Here is a 16,058-nt window from a genome sequence, read left to right as displayed (position 1 = left end):
TCCAACCATCTTCAGCATAGCCGATGCACAGTGCTCGCATCCATGTGGTTATCAGCTGCGATTTGATGTATGGACCAACCTCCCCTTCTCAATCTGATCACCATACTCCTCGTAAAATCGTCCATCTGCTGGAAAGTGCCTTCGTTGACGTTGGCCTGGCATTCTCTCGTGTTACACGTATCTTCCAAGACAAAAATAAAATTTCTTTGATATTTCTCCAGTCAGAAATAACGACACAAATACTGCCCATTCTGCAAGTTCCTTCCCTTATATCTTACTTCACGTGCGTTGGAGAGCTGCTCATTTCACATCATTTACATAACTCAGTGATGTAACTTTACTCAAAAATTTGCATACATTTCTGAACACTCTTTCTTAGTGTTGCATTTTCAATGTCGAGCAGTGTATTTCCGGGAGATTGTTGCAAAACCCTTCCTATCATCATCATAAGTCGTCTAAAAATGCACTTTTTAAAACTTTAGTTTCTGAAAAGAAAAGTCAGGGTACTTGTTCCTTCCCTAACACTACCTGTCTGAGATACTTACAATTGCATCTAAGACCTAAACTTTGAAAAATGCCTAGGAGAAGGGCACCAAACTCCTTTTCCTAACATCACCAAAGATTGTCAAAATTGGCTTTTTGAAACTTCAATTCCAAAAAGTTTCCGAGAGGAAGATTCGAACCAAATTCTTTCCTTATTGTCATATCCAGGGGTGTAAGTGGGCTCAAGTAAAAATTTGTGAAGATAAGGTGAAATTTTCGGAAGTTCGGCCCCTTTCCGTAAAATCTCTTCAAATATGCATACAAAAATCATTGAAAAAAAAACATTACAAAATTTTTTTATATTTTTTTCACATAATTTTCCAGTTTTAGAATATTGCCAGACCAAAATTTTTGGAAATTTCAGATCACAAACACTCTTGGTCATATCAATGGTCTACAATTTCATTTTAGAACCTCAATTCCGAAAAAAATTCCAAGCAAGGTTACGTATTTAATCTGAAATTCCCTCAGCCTAAAGACTTCACTGGGACTCGGAAGCTGGAAAGTTTTCTCAGTTGTGTTTTGCTTTCAGACAAATTGATTGAGCTTAAAAGTGGTGAAAAAGCTGTTTTTAAGAATGAAATTTTTTGAAAGGTCTAATTGTAACACACAAATTTAATTTGAAGTAAATATCACAAAGTTTTCAAGTTGCATGAAGTTTTACACTATAGAATTTTGAGAGGGGCTCCCAAAAGCAGACTAAATTTGTGCCTGAAATAACCGTTATTGACACCTGATACCATGAACCTTGCACCAAATTTTTAGGGACTACAAATTAGAGTAAATGTTTTTTTTTTGTTTCTGTTTAGGTAATAATATTCCTTGAATTCAATATTTTTTTTTTCTAGAATCATGATGAATATCTAGTATGTATGACTGGTTTTCAAAAATACAAATTTTCATGTGAACCTATTGAGTTCTTTCTCTTGTACACACAGGGCCTGATTACCAAACAGTGCATGGCCTAGGGCTTTCCGATTTTCAAGTCTCTAAATTACTAACTTGCTAAAATCCTAATCTATTCTCTGAAGTAAAATTACGATTTTTTTCCTTTTCTTTTGCTTACTTTAGGTGTGAGATGTTCTGCAGTCCAACCAATGTTTAGTAATTGGCTACAAGTTTGCTTTGCACACATAATCTGGTTTATTTTAGTATTTATAAGATTTAACTACAGAGCACTCGAGTTGAGAACCTCTAATATTTTAATGAGCATCCGAGTACACAACTATTAATTTGAAAATATTGATTGTCTTGTGAGGTTTGCACCAACTTCTGTCAAAAACACCACTTCAGCTTAAGGCCTTAATTACAATACTATCCACAAACCACACTCTACCCTCCTCTATATTCATGTTTAGATAACTTAAAACATTATGAAGAATGCATCATTCTGTAATGTTTTGAGCTTTAATTTCAACTATCATGCTTTCAAGTCTTACTACTCAAGGTGTAGCTAGAGTGGAGCAGAGGGGGCGGTCCACCCTGGGCGGCATATTTTTAGGGGCAACGATTCAGCACCTTTCATGTGGGAAAAATAATCTAAATAAGGGAATAATACTCTTAATCTATTACTAGAAGCAAAGAAAAAAAAAAAAAAAACCTTCCAAATGTAAGGTTTTGTTGTGACTACAACTGTGCTTCTCAGTGTTTAAAGTTGAAATATTTCCCTAGTGAGCCCCTGAACCTCCCTCATCCCCTTAACGTTCACTAAGATAGACTTAAATTGTATTTTTAAAATGTAAATGTTGGAAAATATTCGAGAAAAGAACCCTTTTTTTTTGTAGGAAGAATACGGAATAAATTAATTTTCCATTTCTTCGTTAAATGAGGTAGTCAATTTGTTCAATAGTTTTTGACGCGGTTAATGTATTCAATGTGTCTCAATGAAAGGGCGGCAAATAGGGAAATCGCCCCAGGCGGCAGAAACTAGCTACGCCACTGGTCTTACTATAGGAGATAGTGATGGTACATTTAAAAAAATAATAAACAATAGATTAGTCTAAAAAATTACATGCAAGAATCAAACTGATGTGATCATCACAGTAATCCAACAATTGGTACTTAAATTATCTTTAATAATGTATTTTTAAATTGTGACCTCCCTCCCCCCTCTACATACCTTAGCCACTTGAGAGTTTAAATGGACAAACAAAACAGAAGAATCTTCAAATTTTCAGCAAATTTTAAGTGCAAAATCTGAATTATCAATTTTAAATTAAAAAAAGAAGCACAAAAGGAAAAAAAAACTTATTGGGTCAAAAATTTTAATGTTGTTCAATCAAATTTCATACTTTTCGTGAAACTGAGTTACAACTAATTTAGCTTTTTTTGTATGTTTTAGCCATTTATCTTCATTTGAGACAAGGACTGAAAATTGCAAAACAAAGACATGTTTAAAATGAAAACATTTATGAGAGAAATTTATCCTGTAAAAAGAAATCTGGTAAATATAAAGAGAAATTTGAAGTTTGAACATAAACATTCGCTTTGATCCGCTCCAATTGATGTAAATAATTACATAAGGAAAATAGTATTGTACACTTATTACAAACTACAAGTAGCATATTATTGGTGACAGTTGTATAATTGATCGTTTAAAAAATAAAAATCAAGCATGTCCCTTCTTTTTTTTTAATTTCTTTAACTTCAAATAGGTATGACACTGCAACAAAAAGCTTATTGAGATCGATCACAACTGTTTAAAATTGAATAAATAAAATGTTCGTCAAAGAAATTGTCAAAACTTTTATTTCAAAAGACATCATGAAAATATTACCAATCAATGGGAAAAAAGAGCAAAACGAATTGTTTGGAAGTAAAGTTAGATGAAAAATACTTCACTGGAGGAAAAAAAAGAAAGAAAAAAATGACACGCATTACTTTCAAAGTTAATCATCTGTGTCAAAAACAAATATATTTTTTTAGCATTGTTTAAAATTTTATTTGGTTCTGATTTAATGTACAAAAATATAATTTTATTCTCAAAATGAAATTGTTTACGTTTAGTTAAATTTAACAAATGCTCTCGTTTTTCATTGTGTTTATAAAGTAACTCTTGACACTTTGTTATGTACGAAAATAAATAAATGAATGAACGCTACTACGGAAAACTCAAGTTACTACGCCGGCTATTTCATATCACACAAAAGAAAATAATAATAATAATAATAAAAAAAAAATTGTAGGATGTTAGTTTAAAATATAAAACCCGAAGAATATATTTTAACATTTGAAAAATGCGAAGCATTATGTACGGAATTCAGAATTAATCGTGAAATATTTATATAGCTGTTAATTGAAACTTGCGACCAAAGATGCCCAAATTTATCTTTCTGAAACAAGTATAAATTAATATTTTGAATTACTTTTGCAACAGTTCATAGCTACACAAATACGACTTGCGCATATGTTGACAAACAATCGTTCACACACACTATACGAAACAATGTGACCTTTAAAAAAATGTAAATATTACAAAGGCTAATGATCTAGGAAAGTGACTTGCCTATTGAACAATGTTTCGATTGAACTGCAAAACATCCTCCACTTAGCAATAAGGCCAGGCGAAACAAGCACAGTAATCCACAGATGTAACTTCACATTCGACAGAACACAATTTCATATTTAAGAAATCCAGTATGTGCATCTTATTCAATAATACTGTTAACTAATACATCAACCACTTCTAGCCATAACTTCTCCGTGACAAGGGAAGGACCATTCCATCCTATTCTGGGAGGGTAGGTTGGCAGATCTCGCGGCGAGAGAAACGAGCACCGGCATCGTACTCCTATTGGACTGTTCCCATTCCCGCGATGGGGGCGCAGGTAGTTATCTCTAATAACATTCCGTAGGCATGAACGAATGTGAGAAGAAAATAAGGGCTTTCAAAAACAAATAACAATACCGGTTTGGGAAAAAAAAGTGTGGATCTCGGAACAAATTCTGGTGAAAATGAAACAGAATTTCAAAAAAATTAATTGACGCAAAAGGTTTTTAAGTACATTTAAATTGCAAAATTTCCCAAAGAGTGATAGGCAAAGAATTTTTATTGATCAGCGAACTTGAAACTAACACAATACCCGAGTTTTTCAAAATGGAGCTCCGGTTCCAAAAAGATCAATTTCTATTTCAAAAAATAAATGAATAAAATTGCAAATAAAAGGTTTGCTTCGCTATTGAACACTTTTATTCAACTGACTTTAAAATAAAAAATACAAGAAAGGAAGGAAACGAAAACATTGACTACAAATTATGCAAGGTCAAAAATAAAAAATCATTAGGCGTGATTAATTTAAAAAATGAAGTTGAATTATAATCAGTCGACCTTTTTTAAAAAAATCAAGCAACTCAATATTTTAAAGCAATAATGCATTTAAACAAGGAAAACTTTGCGAATGCTAGCGCTATTAGCAGCAAAAAATCTGTCCTGTATCTTTATTATTTGTTCCCAATAATAATTAACAAATATGCGAATAAAACATTCAAAGTGATGAAATCCATCCAAATACACATTTTGATACCCAAGTTCAAAACATTAATTCATCAAGACATAATTTCTAAAAAAAAAAAAAAAATGCAGAAGTTTGCATTTGGAATAGAAATATTGAAATGCAAAAGTTGAGGTTTTATTGATTAATCAACTTAAATCTCACACAATGTCTAAGTTTTGCAAAATCAAGTTTGTAGTTACAAAAAATGAAGTTCATTTTTAATAATTTAAAAAATGAATAAAATTATAAATTAAAAATTTCGTTTCAGTAGGTTTTAATATAAACGATCTTAATTGACTAAAAAAAATAAAAAATAAAATAAATAATAAAATTATCGGCGTGTTTAATTTGAAATTTGCTACTAAATTTCAACTTCAACCACAAGTTTTTTCCCTTGTTCTTATTGATAAAACATTACTTCATGAACGAAAAAAAAAAAAAAAAAAAAAATCCTGTACACAATATCTAGCATCGAGACCCTAGCATTAATTTCAATTTTAACAACTTGACTTCGAATTATGTTTTTCGCAATCACAAATTGTGATAGGATCTTGCCCATTGGGTTTCTTGTTTCTACAAATAGCTTCCATCGCAATCATATTTGCGAAAATCTAATTTGAATCAGGCACGACAAGAGGCCATGTCAGCCTAGTCGGAAACTAGGGGCCCGGGCCTTTGAGGGACCCGGCGACATTGACATACAAACACAAAAAAAAAAAAAAAATAATAATAATAATAATAATAATTTGAATTTTGACATCTTGAGTTCAGATTATGTTTTTCGCAATCACGAGTGTGTGTATGTAGGCGTGTGTGTTTGTGTGTGAGGGGTATGCGTGTTTGTGTGTAGAGGGTATGTGTATGTGTGTGTAGGCATGTGTGTTTGTGTCTGTGTGCAGGCATGAATGTGTGGGTAGTTGTGTTTATGTTTTTGTATGTGTGCATGTGTAGGTGTCTGTCTGTATGTATGAATGTGTGAGTAGTTGTGTGTTTTTTTTTTGGGTGTGTGTATGTATAGGTGTCTGTATGTATGCGTGTGTGTGTATGTGTATGTGTGCGTATGTGTTTGTGTATGTGTGTGTGTGTAGTTGTGTATGTATGCGCGTGTGTGTAGGATATGGATGCAACCTGGAGACGGCTTTTGCTATAGGAGCAGCATCGTGAGGAGCCGGTCGACGGTGGTGGTGCGGAGGGTGGCGGTGGGAAAATAAAATCAAAGGACATCAAAACAGTCAAATGAAAGCAATAAGCAATCTTGATTGCTCAAAAAAAAAAAAAAGGAAAGTAAAAAAAAAAGAAAGGAAGAAAGAAAAACTCCGAATAAGAGAAAACGCAGAGATTAAGTAAAATTTACTCTTAATGTATTTACTGTAGTGGCACTTGAAATCGAGTTAATTGTTTTCTAGTAAGCAGTTTTGATTCTTTTCTACACCTTTTTTCTTCTTTTCTCCCCTTTCTTTCCTTTTTTTTTTCTTCTTTTTTTCGGGTTCGGGAGGGGCCCGGCGACATAGTTGTCAAGGCGCTCGCCTTGGCTCGCTCCCGCCAAGGGCGCAAATATGCAAACTTTTAAGGGGGGGGGGGGGCTCAGATATTTCCCTCTTAAAAACCGATTTCAGGACAGATTAGAGTCATTAAAATTTGACATTTTTGATGAAATAATTTTTAATAACTTATTCATTAATTGCTGGAGAAGAAATGTTTTTACATTTTTGCAAGAAAAAAGTACTAAAAGCAAGAAAGCTCAAATTCAAAGCGGGGGCTTGAGTCCCCACTTGCCACCTCCCCCCCCCCCATATGGGCGCCTTTGTCTATCGCCCTGATTTGAATTCAAGATGTCAAAACTCAAATGAATGCCAGGGTCTGGATGAGGATGCTAGATGTTGTGTGCTGTTTCTCTTTTTGCCATGAAGTCAAGAGGATCGGGTATAAATAAAGTCAGTTCCGGGGGACACGGACGAGGAGCCGGAGAAATTCGCCACCGCCCAGGTGGAGCACCCGCGCGGTGGCCAGTGTGCCTCAAAAAGGACAGGAGGCTATTCAACGGTCAAGTGAAAACAATAATCAATCGTTGATTGCTCAAAAAAAAAAAAAAAAAAAAAAAAAAAAAAAAACAATAATGATTCTGTAAAAATATTAATAACTAGAGGTACCCGCACGGCATTGCTCGCAATAGAAAATTAAAAGGTCTTTTGGTTCGCCTGTATATTTACAAATAATGTATGGTGAATTTTCTCGCCAATTGGCTTGTGCCTATATTACAGTTCCACGTAATGATAATTTCGTAATTTACTCGTCCATCTTATGAGAATTTTGTCCTTAAAATTGGAATAGAAAAAGAACCACATCGAATTTTCGAAAAATCGCTTCGAGGTGCACACCCCCATGCTACAAAATAACTTTGTGCCAAATTTCATGAAAATCGGCCGAACGGTCCTAGGCGCTAGGCGCGTCACAGAGATCCTGACAGACAGGGATCCTTACAGACAGAGATCCTTACAGACAGAGATCCTGACAGACAGAGGGACTTTCAGCTTTATTATTAGTAAAGATAAAGATCATAACGTTACCGCTGCATGTGGTCTAAAACAAATGTACGGAAAGATTTCTGTTTTTGAGCTTCTAAGAACTGAACAAAACAAAAATTAAATGCTCTATGCAGTAATGATAATGCGCAATTGTAATATTAAACTTTTTTTTTTTTGAAATCGTCGAAAATTTTTAATATTTTTTAAACTAATAAAAACCTATTCATTTTAAAAAGGACTAATGAAAAATTTATTTCAAATGAATTCATTTAATGTCTTTATAATAAGAAATTCTTAAGTTCGATATGATTTCTAGAATAATTATTCATAATTGCCGCATCTAAGCGTTTACAGCTGCGAATCTTATAACAAAATAATAAAGTACAAAGAACATCCAACCCTGAAATAAATAACCTCCCCCCCCCCCACCCCACTCCGTGTGTGATTTGAAGAGTAATCATTTTTAATTATTTTACCAAACCGTTTAAGTTCAATAGCAAAATAATAGATTTAAAAAAAAATAGAATCCACAATCAAAAAAAAAAAAAAAGAAAAAGAAAAAGAAAAAAAAAGAAAAAAAAAGAAAGAAAGAAAAAAAAAAGAAAAGAAAAGAAAATGCAAGAAGGGAACTAAGAAATGTGGTTTAAATAATGATCATTCATAATTATGGCATCCAAGTGTTTTAAAGCTGTTAAACAGTACAAAAGGCGAAGCTGAATGAAACTGCCTAGAAAAAAAGAAAGGAACATTTAAAAAAAGGATCAAATAAAACGAGAGAAATAATAATAAAGAAAGAAAATACTAATTGAGGAAAATAAACATTGTATTTATGCATAAGAAAAGAACTGACGAAAATATTTACTTCCAGAACTTAATGAATTTCATTGTGTCACGTCCGCAATGAATCATATGACTCACTCTTTACCAATCACAACGGCAATAGATGTGAGCATAAGCCCCGGGAGAAACGAGCACAATAAGCTATCTTGATCGCTCTAAAAAGGCAAGTTTCATTCTTTTAATGAGGTCGTTTCCAAAATTTTAAAATTATTTTTTTTTTCTGAAAGAACATGCTTAAAAACATAGGATCTAACCATTTTTTAAATAATTTGTTTAAGTTTAATATTTTTTAAAAATAACTTAAATCGGTAAGCTTCCATTATTTACGTTTCTTGCCGATGACATCATAAATGATGAAATGCCATTCTGTGTTGCCATTCGCAGAGCAAAATATTTAATTCGCATCTTGACTCACGTGTATTGGCAATAATGTGGTTGATAGCAAGCATAGAGCGCAATTTTAATTCGCTTCTTGATTATCATAACGTGGAAACGCGGTACAAAGATGCGCCAAAGAGCACCATTTATGACGTCATCAAAACCACGCCTTGTTTGCAAAACTGGACATTTAAAAAAATTAATTAAAAAATAACTGTTGGGAAAATAAAAGCAATTTCTGGGTCCATGTTTTTTTTTTTTTACTTATTCTATCAATTTTAGTGACTAAAAGTACTGCTTTTGACTGAAGGAAACAACCCCATTGTAATACGCACAGAACCCACAACTAATTTATTGAATCAAATTAACAGACGGGCAGCGATTCCTAGAACTCCCCGTGTTCTTGAGCCTATCTTGGGTAAACAATTCTAAAACGCAAATTGTTCTGCCAGCATGGGGGATAGCCAGGATTACAGGTAGGGAAGGGTAAGCATGGACGCAACAAAGTAGTGTTTTTTAATTGACCCCCCCCCCCTCCCCCCCCCCCCGCCTCAGTTACTCCAGTGCCAGACTCCGGCTTGAAATTAACTAATAAAGAATAGAAAATACTTTTGTGAAGAAGGTTACACTTATCGGTAGTTGTTTGAAAAAATATGTTCTGATCATTTGAAAGGAGAAAAAAAAACCTCTAGTACACAAGAGCTTTCTGGTGCATATTTATCAGCTAAGGTAAGATGGCTGGATGTGACCATGGGCGACCAAATTTATGCGGTTCTTTTTCTATTCCAATTTTAAAAACAAAATTATTATAAGATGAACGAGTAAATCACGAAATTATCATAACGTGGAACTGTAACATGGGCACAAGCCAATTGGCGAGATACAAAATTATCATGACGTGGAACTGTAACATGAGTACAAGCCAATTGGCGAGAAAATTCACCATACATTATTTGTAAATATATAGGCGAACCAAAAGATCTTTTATTTTTTTCTGTTACGGGCAAAGTCGTGCGGGTACCACTAGTTAAGAATAAAATCTTGTAATTTCATTCCCTCAAACGTAGAGATTTCTATAGGAGAATATTGTTTGAAAATCTTTAACTACTATAAAAAATACAATATGAAAATGGGCCTTGGTATAATAATCAAAGAAATAATTTACTGTGATAGTTCATTTCAGACATTATTAATTACAAATAACCAAGAATAAATTCTTGTAGATTAATTTCCTCATAATAATAGCTATCTACGAAAAATATAAAAATTAAAGAAAAAGTAAGATCACTCATTCTTAAACATGGAAAGTATTTTGCAGTATCTACAAATGCGTCACAAGACTGATGTACATTGCAGAACTTTAAAAATCAAAAGATCAAAACATATTTTGTTTAAAGATTTTTTAAAAAAAAGTTACAAATCATGTAATTTATTTACCCAATGTATCAGTCCAGTGACAACAATTATAGAAACAGAACAAGTAGGTTTTAAGAAAATCATTATGTTTTCCATTGTAGACATTATTTCTCTTGGTTTAATGCATTTAGGAATACATTTTTTTTTCAAAGCAAAAAAAAAAAAAAAAAGCCTCAGTACGAAAATACTGTTTTAACATACTTTAATAATGAAGACTGTCATAAAAATTAATGTTTATTGATTCTTCCACCTTTCATACATGAAACTTCTTTTACTATTTTGGGATAAAAAAAATTCTTTGAAAGGTGAAAATTCGGCATTATATTTTTTTTAAGAGCAATGAGTTACATGAATATTTTCTGTTTCCATAATTTTATATACTTTCTTGTCTTGCTCTGACTGCATCGTCTATCGGAGATGTAAAAAGTGTGCAGGTATAAGCACAATTTTATGCCTACTCTTAGTGTTCTTGGACTTCTTTAGTTATTTTTTCCCTTGTCATTTGAATATTCTAGCGCTAAAATTTATATACACTATGCATCGCTTCAATAGTACATAATCTTTCTTCAATAAATCTTAAGTAATCAAGCAAATTAGGCAGTGAATGAAGTTTTGGTTGAAATTTGTTTTTTGGACTGTTTTGAAATGCAAAAGACTAAAAAATAACGATAATTGAATAAATAAAAAAATGAGCTACTTGGATTTTTTTCTCCATGTAATTTTAGAAAAACTTAGTTGGTTTGCCTTGCATATTTATGTCCCTAATAGGAAAGCTGCATTGATTTTAAAAAAGACAAAAAAAAAAAAAAAAACTATTAAGCAAACTTGCATTACCTGAAAAAATATAAGTTTATAAATTTATTAAATCTGTAACTCCTCTATAAAGCTTTGCTAGTTACTTTGTATCAATTGGATTTTACTCTTTGCAATAATATGTAAAATTCATGAAAATATTTGGGGGAAAATGATGAAGTTTTTCCAAAAAAAGAAAAAAAAAAAAACTTGGTTTAAACCGTGGCTTAAACTAAACTACCCTGCCTACGAGGGGGGATTCATCATGGCGCCATCATTCAATGCGTCATTGAAATGTCTAGGAGGAGGGCGTAATTTGAGAGGGATTTTGATCTTATTTTAGGGGATTCTAGTTCCCGGGGAGCTTTGTAACATTTGAGACGGGTGCACCATACCATCAACCTTGAAGGAACGGACACCCCTGCTATAAACTATGGTTATCAATCAAAAGTAAATCCAGTCTGGGGAAAACATAAAACTTTCATAGAATCCAGACGGCATCCACCAAAGAGATTCCCTTTAAAACAGCCCCTAAAAATTTCAGGGTCGTAGTCTGTGCCATGCACTTCCTCCTTGAGATCTTGAGAGCATTCCTATATCGCTCACTCCTTTCAAAAACGTTGTATGGTCATATCTCAAAAATTAGCGATTTTGAGTTATGGTTTATTTTGAACTGCTATGAATGAGTAGTACATATCTCTGCAAGACCTGCATTTCTATAACTTAATATTTCGCCGTTCAAGAGCAAAAGTAACGTAATTTGCATTTACAAGCATTTTCGGAATGTTCTTTTCAAGAATGTCACATTTTGGGTTGTACTTGTGCTTGATCCATCCAAGGCCCGACTAACTAAAATTGAGGCCCTAGGCCCACAAGGATTTCGAGGTCCCCTGAAGTCTCTATTGCCCGGTCAGAATCTCAGAATGCAATTTGGGGGCCACTTTGTCTATCACAGAACTATGTAAATCATTTATCATGTGCATTTACGAATCTCCTTCGGGGCAACTCATAATTGTGACATGGTAAATTCGCTTCTGGCAGAATTAATAAAAATTTTCCTTTAAAAAAGGTCTTTTCCAACTAAAAGTAATTTTTTAAAATTATTATTTAAAAAATACATGCATTTTTAATTCCTTTTACGAAAAAGGAAGTATTGTATTCGCGAAAAAATTTTCACTCAAAAATCGACCTTAATTTCCATTTTACTCACCCCCGAATGAATGTTGAGTTTTTTTTTTCGGCTCAACCACACGTGGATAAGTAAGTACCTAAGAACGTATAGACAAGCGAAATATCCATTTTGACGATTCCCGAGTAAATTACAAAGAGTTTTCTAGTAACGTCTGTATGTACGTATGTGCGTATGTCGCAAAACTCAAGAACGGTATGTCCTAGAAAGTTGACATTTGGTACGTAGACTCCTAGTGGGGTCTAGTTGTGCACCTCCCCTTTTGGTTGCATTCGGGTGTTTCTAAAGGGGTCTTTGCCCCTTTTTGGGGGGAAATCATTTTAATTTCGATGTAAACTCAACTGGTGTTATAATTTGGCGGACACTTGGCAATATATCGCCAGTATTTTGATCGCCAAGTTTTGTTGCCAACTTGGCGACAAATTTGCCAATATTTTTTTTAAAATCTGGTTTCAATTTGGCCACTGTTGGTGATATTTAGAGAGTAAACTATTGAATGACATGAAAAATGCCAATAATGGGGAAATGACATTAAATTGGAGTAAAAGGAAGTCATCTGAGGCACATATCAGCTCGTTCACATAGTTGTAATGCTATGCATAATTCTTCAAGTAATTTGGGGCCCCATAGGAAGATGGGGCCCCAGTCCCAGACCTAGTTGGCCTGTGCGGTAATCAGGCACTGGAAGCATCTGTGTCATACTTTTATTTTTTCCGAAAACATTATATTCCACATACACACACACAAACAAACACAAAAGGGGAGGGGGGGGGGGCATTTTTCATTCTTATTTTCTAACCAAGAATGCACTATTTGCATTCATGCCGATATTGTAAAAACAATTATTAACAATAATGACATATCTTAAGCTATTTCAAATAGTATCTTTGAAATTTAGCGCAAAAAACGTCATAAATAAAGCGCAACGTTTTAAAACTTACTTTTTACACTTTTTCTTCACGAAACAAAGAAACACCAGATATTCTTGGACAAGACCAAATGCGTAATAAAAAGTTCAATCAGTGACTTGAAATGTAGTTTTACTACATGAAATCTTACTTTTACAATTTAAAATCGCTCTCCTGAAAAATCACGATTTTTGAGATATGACATTGTTGAAAAGAGTGAGCGATATGTGCTTTATACATTTGTGTACAAGTCGAAGAATTTTGTACAAGATTGAGTTTGAAACAATGGTTGGAGTCGACCACTTTTTTATACCGGTGTAAATGTTTAGAGTCTAAAGACAATCAACGATGTTGGTTAATTGTTTATAGCAGGTCTTCCGAAACTTTTGCAAGTTGTGGCACACTTTGAAGATTTAAAATCTTCGTTATATGCAGTGGCTCCAAAAAGTTCGTACACCTACGATTTTCAATGAAATAGGAATTGGTTAGAATTAATATTTCGGAATAGGTATTTAATTATAAGATCTATCATAAATTTTCAACTAAACTACATGATTTGTTTTTTTTTTTTTTAAATATTAAAACTTAATTTTTTTTAAATCAAAAACCAAACAGTGCCGGAAATTTTATCTCACAAAAGTCTTTGTACATTTTAAAAAATGCCTATATATTACTGAATAATCTAACTTTTTATTAAGTTATTGTTTAGTAGAATATAATGCAGTATCAACAGCACCTTAAACGTCTGGAAATAGATTTCATTCTTTTTTTTTTTTTTTTGCTTAATTTCTGAGTAAGTGTTCAACCGCACTTCGAGTCTTACTGTTTCTAGATCTATTTTCGTTTCAAAGCCGTATTTTCGTAATCTAGACTCCAGATATCTCTAAATATGTTACATCAAGTTCAAATCTGGAGATTGAAGGGGTATTTTCTAAACTTTAGAACAATTTTTGAGGCACGCGACGCAAATGTTGAAAACCGTGTGCTTCGTATCGTTATCTTGATAAAAAACAAAGTTGTTTCTGATAACCAAATTTTTGGCTAAGAGTTTAAAATTGGTTTTTAAAGTATTTAAATGAACAGCATGATTCATTATTTCATCAAAAAATTCCAAACTACCAAGTCCTGATGCTGATTTGCTGATATGCACCCTCACACAAGAACACCTTGACCGTCCTGATTAACTGGTCCTACTAAGTCCTTAAGATAAGTTCCTAATTTTTTCTTCTATTTGCAATTATACAACAGTTTAACCAAAAATGTTGAAGTCATTTTTATCTGTAAGTAAGACGTTACTCCAAAACGTTTTGAGCTTATTTATCATTGATTTTGCTTCTAAAAGCGTAAGCTTTCTGTTTTTCGCACGGCTAAGAAAATTTCTGTGGGAAGAGGTCCCATTTAATCCAGCTAATCAGATAATTTGTCTAACAATTTTAGGTGAAAATTAAACGTAAAATTTTCATAAAGTTCTGTAGAAACTTTTACAGCACTCAAATGTGTATTTATCATAAATTTTTTAACTGTAAATCTCCGATCACGCTTTGTCAACTTAGCCGGTTGACCTTTTTGAGCAATCACGATTGCTTATTGTTCTCACTTGACCGTTCTTGACGTTGTGTTTCCTTTTACAGCTTGGATCAGCGGCTCTGCAGCACCACCGCCCACCGGCCTCTGCAGGCGGTGCGGCGGCTGTCCCCCAGTCGTGAGCTATCCGCTTTTCCTGGTCGGAGGCGTCCATGTCCGGTACACACATGTTTACGTGCATACACACAGGTCTATGCACACACACAAGCCTACACATGCATGCACGCGCGCCTACGCACACACAACTATACACACGTAACCACCCAGGAGGAGGGGCAAGCTTGGGGGACAGGAGCCGTTTCTAGAAACAATAACTCTAATGAATAGGGTCCTGTTGCAACTCGTGATTGCGAAATACATAATTTGAATTCAAAATGTCAGAATTCAAATTAATTTTCTTACCTTGTTTTCGGTTCGATTCTTTTCTTTAAAGCATTTTATCAAGCACTTTACTATAGAATGGAATACATTTAGAGACATTTCAAACCAATTTACCGCTACTGTGAGGAAAAAATTCAAATTTCGAATGGTGTTTGTGGTTTTTTACGAATACCAACCATTTGAGAGTAATAAGCACAATACTGATCAATAAATAAACAAAAAATTAAAACCAAATGACTTTTAAGGGTCAACACAATGCAAAAATAATAAAAAAACGACATATGATAATTTTAATCATGAATTTATTCGAAAATATTTGAGTGTACAATGACTTTTGTGGCGTATTATTTCCCTGTCTCTTCGTTTTTTGACTCATTTCAAAAAGAAGATCCGTCAATATTTTCAAAAAACTACAGGGTTTTATTTAGAATGACTTAGGAATGATGTGAAAAAATATTGGACTTCATATTCGTATTCAGTTTCGCGCTATTTTGGTTTTACTAAAAATTTTAAAATGTACGAATACTTTTGGGAGCCACCATAGTTTTTTTTTTTTTTTTTTCAATTAAAAAAAATAGATAAGTAAAATAGATAAACATAATGCTAACAGACTTGCATGTTTTTTTTTTTTTTTTGTCAGGGGGGGGGCGGAAAGTATGCAGTTACAGGGTTCCTGCTCCTTTTTGCAAAAGACCTTTTCAAGCTCTTAAGAAGTGAACCATATCCTTTGTTATTTGCATTTTTTTTTTTTGGCCATCTTGAGGTTATAGTCAAGAGAGGGGATTTACAGATCTCCATCGGAAAGTTTTCAAAACTGAAATCTTAACGTTCAGGAAAGTAGCGTTTGGGAACTAAATTGAAGTTTATATGAGTTTCAAGCTACCTTTGGTGAAATTAGAAGGATCAGGATTCGAAGGCTGTCCCCAGAAACGTTTTGACAATGAGGCTTTTAAATTGCAGTTTCAGACTATACCTTGAGACATTAGGAGATGTGGTGCGGGGTCTCCTA

The 16,058-nt window shown here is 33.5% G+C and overlaps 1 protein-coding gene across 2 annotated transcripts in view; it reads right to left on the bottom strand.

The window, feature by feature from the left end:
* LOC129216232 (uncharacterized) overlaps nt 1–16,058 on the bottom strand; it is a 357,849-nt gene that overhangs the window by 51,900 nt on the left and 289,891 nt on the right. Inside the window, exon 1 of one of the 2 annotated variants that reach the window (XM_054850430.1) lies at nt 4,049–4,246. The exons of the other annotated variant lie outside the window; for it this stretch is intronic. The gene's annotated coding sequence lies outside the window, so the exon portion shown is untranslated. Of the gene's footprint in view, nt 1–4,048; nt 4,247–16,058 lie in introns of those variants that run through there. 2 annotated transcript variants of the gene reach the window in all.

This window comes from Uloborus diversus, chromosome 2 (genome assembly GCF_026930045.1).
Source record: "Uloborus diversus isolate 005 chromosome 2, Udiv.v.3.1, whole genome shotgun sequence".
NCBI lineage: Eukaryota > Metazoa > Arthropoda > Arachnida > Araneae > Uloboridae > Uloborus > Uloborus diversus.
Note: the sequence above shows the minus strand (reverse complement) of the source record. Positions and strands in the feature narration are given on the sequence as shown.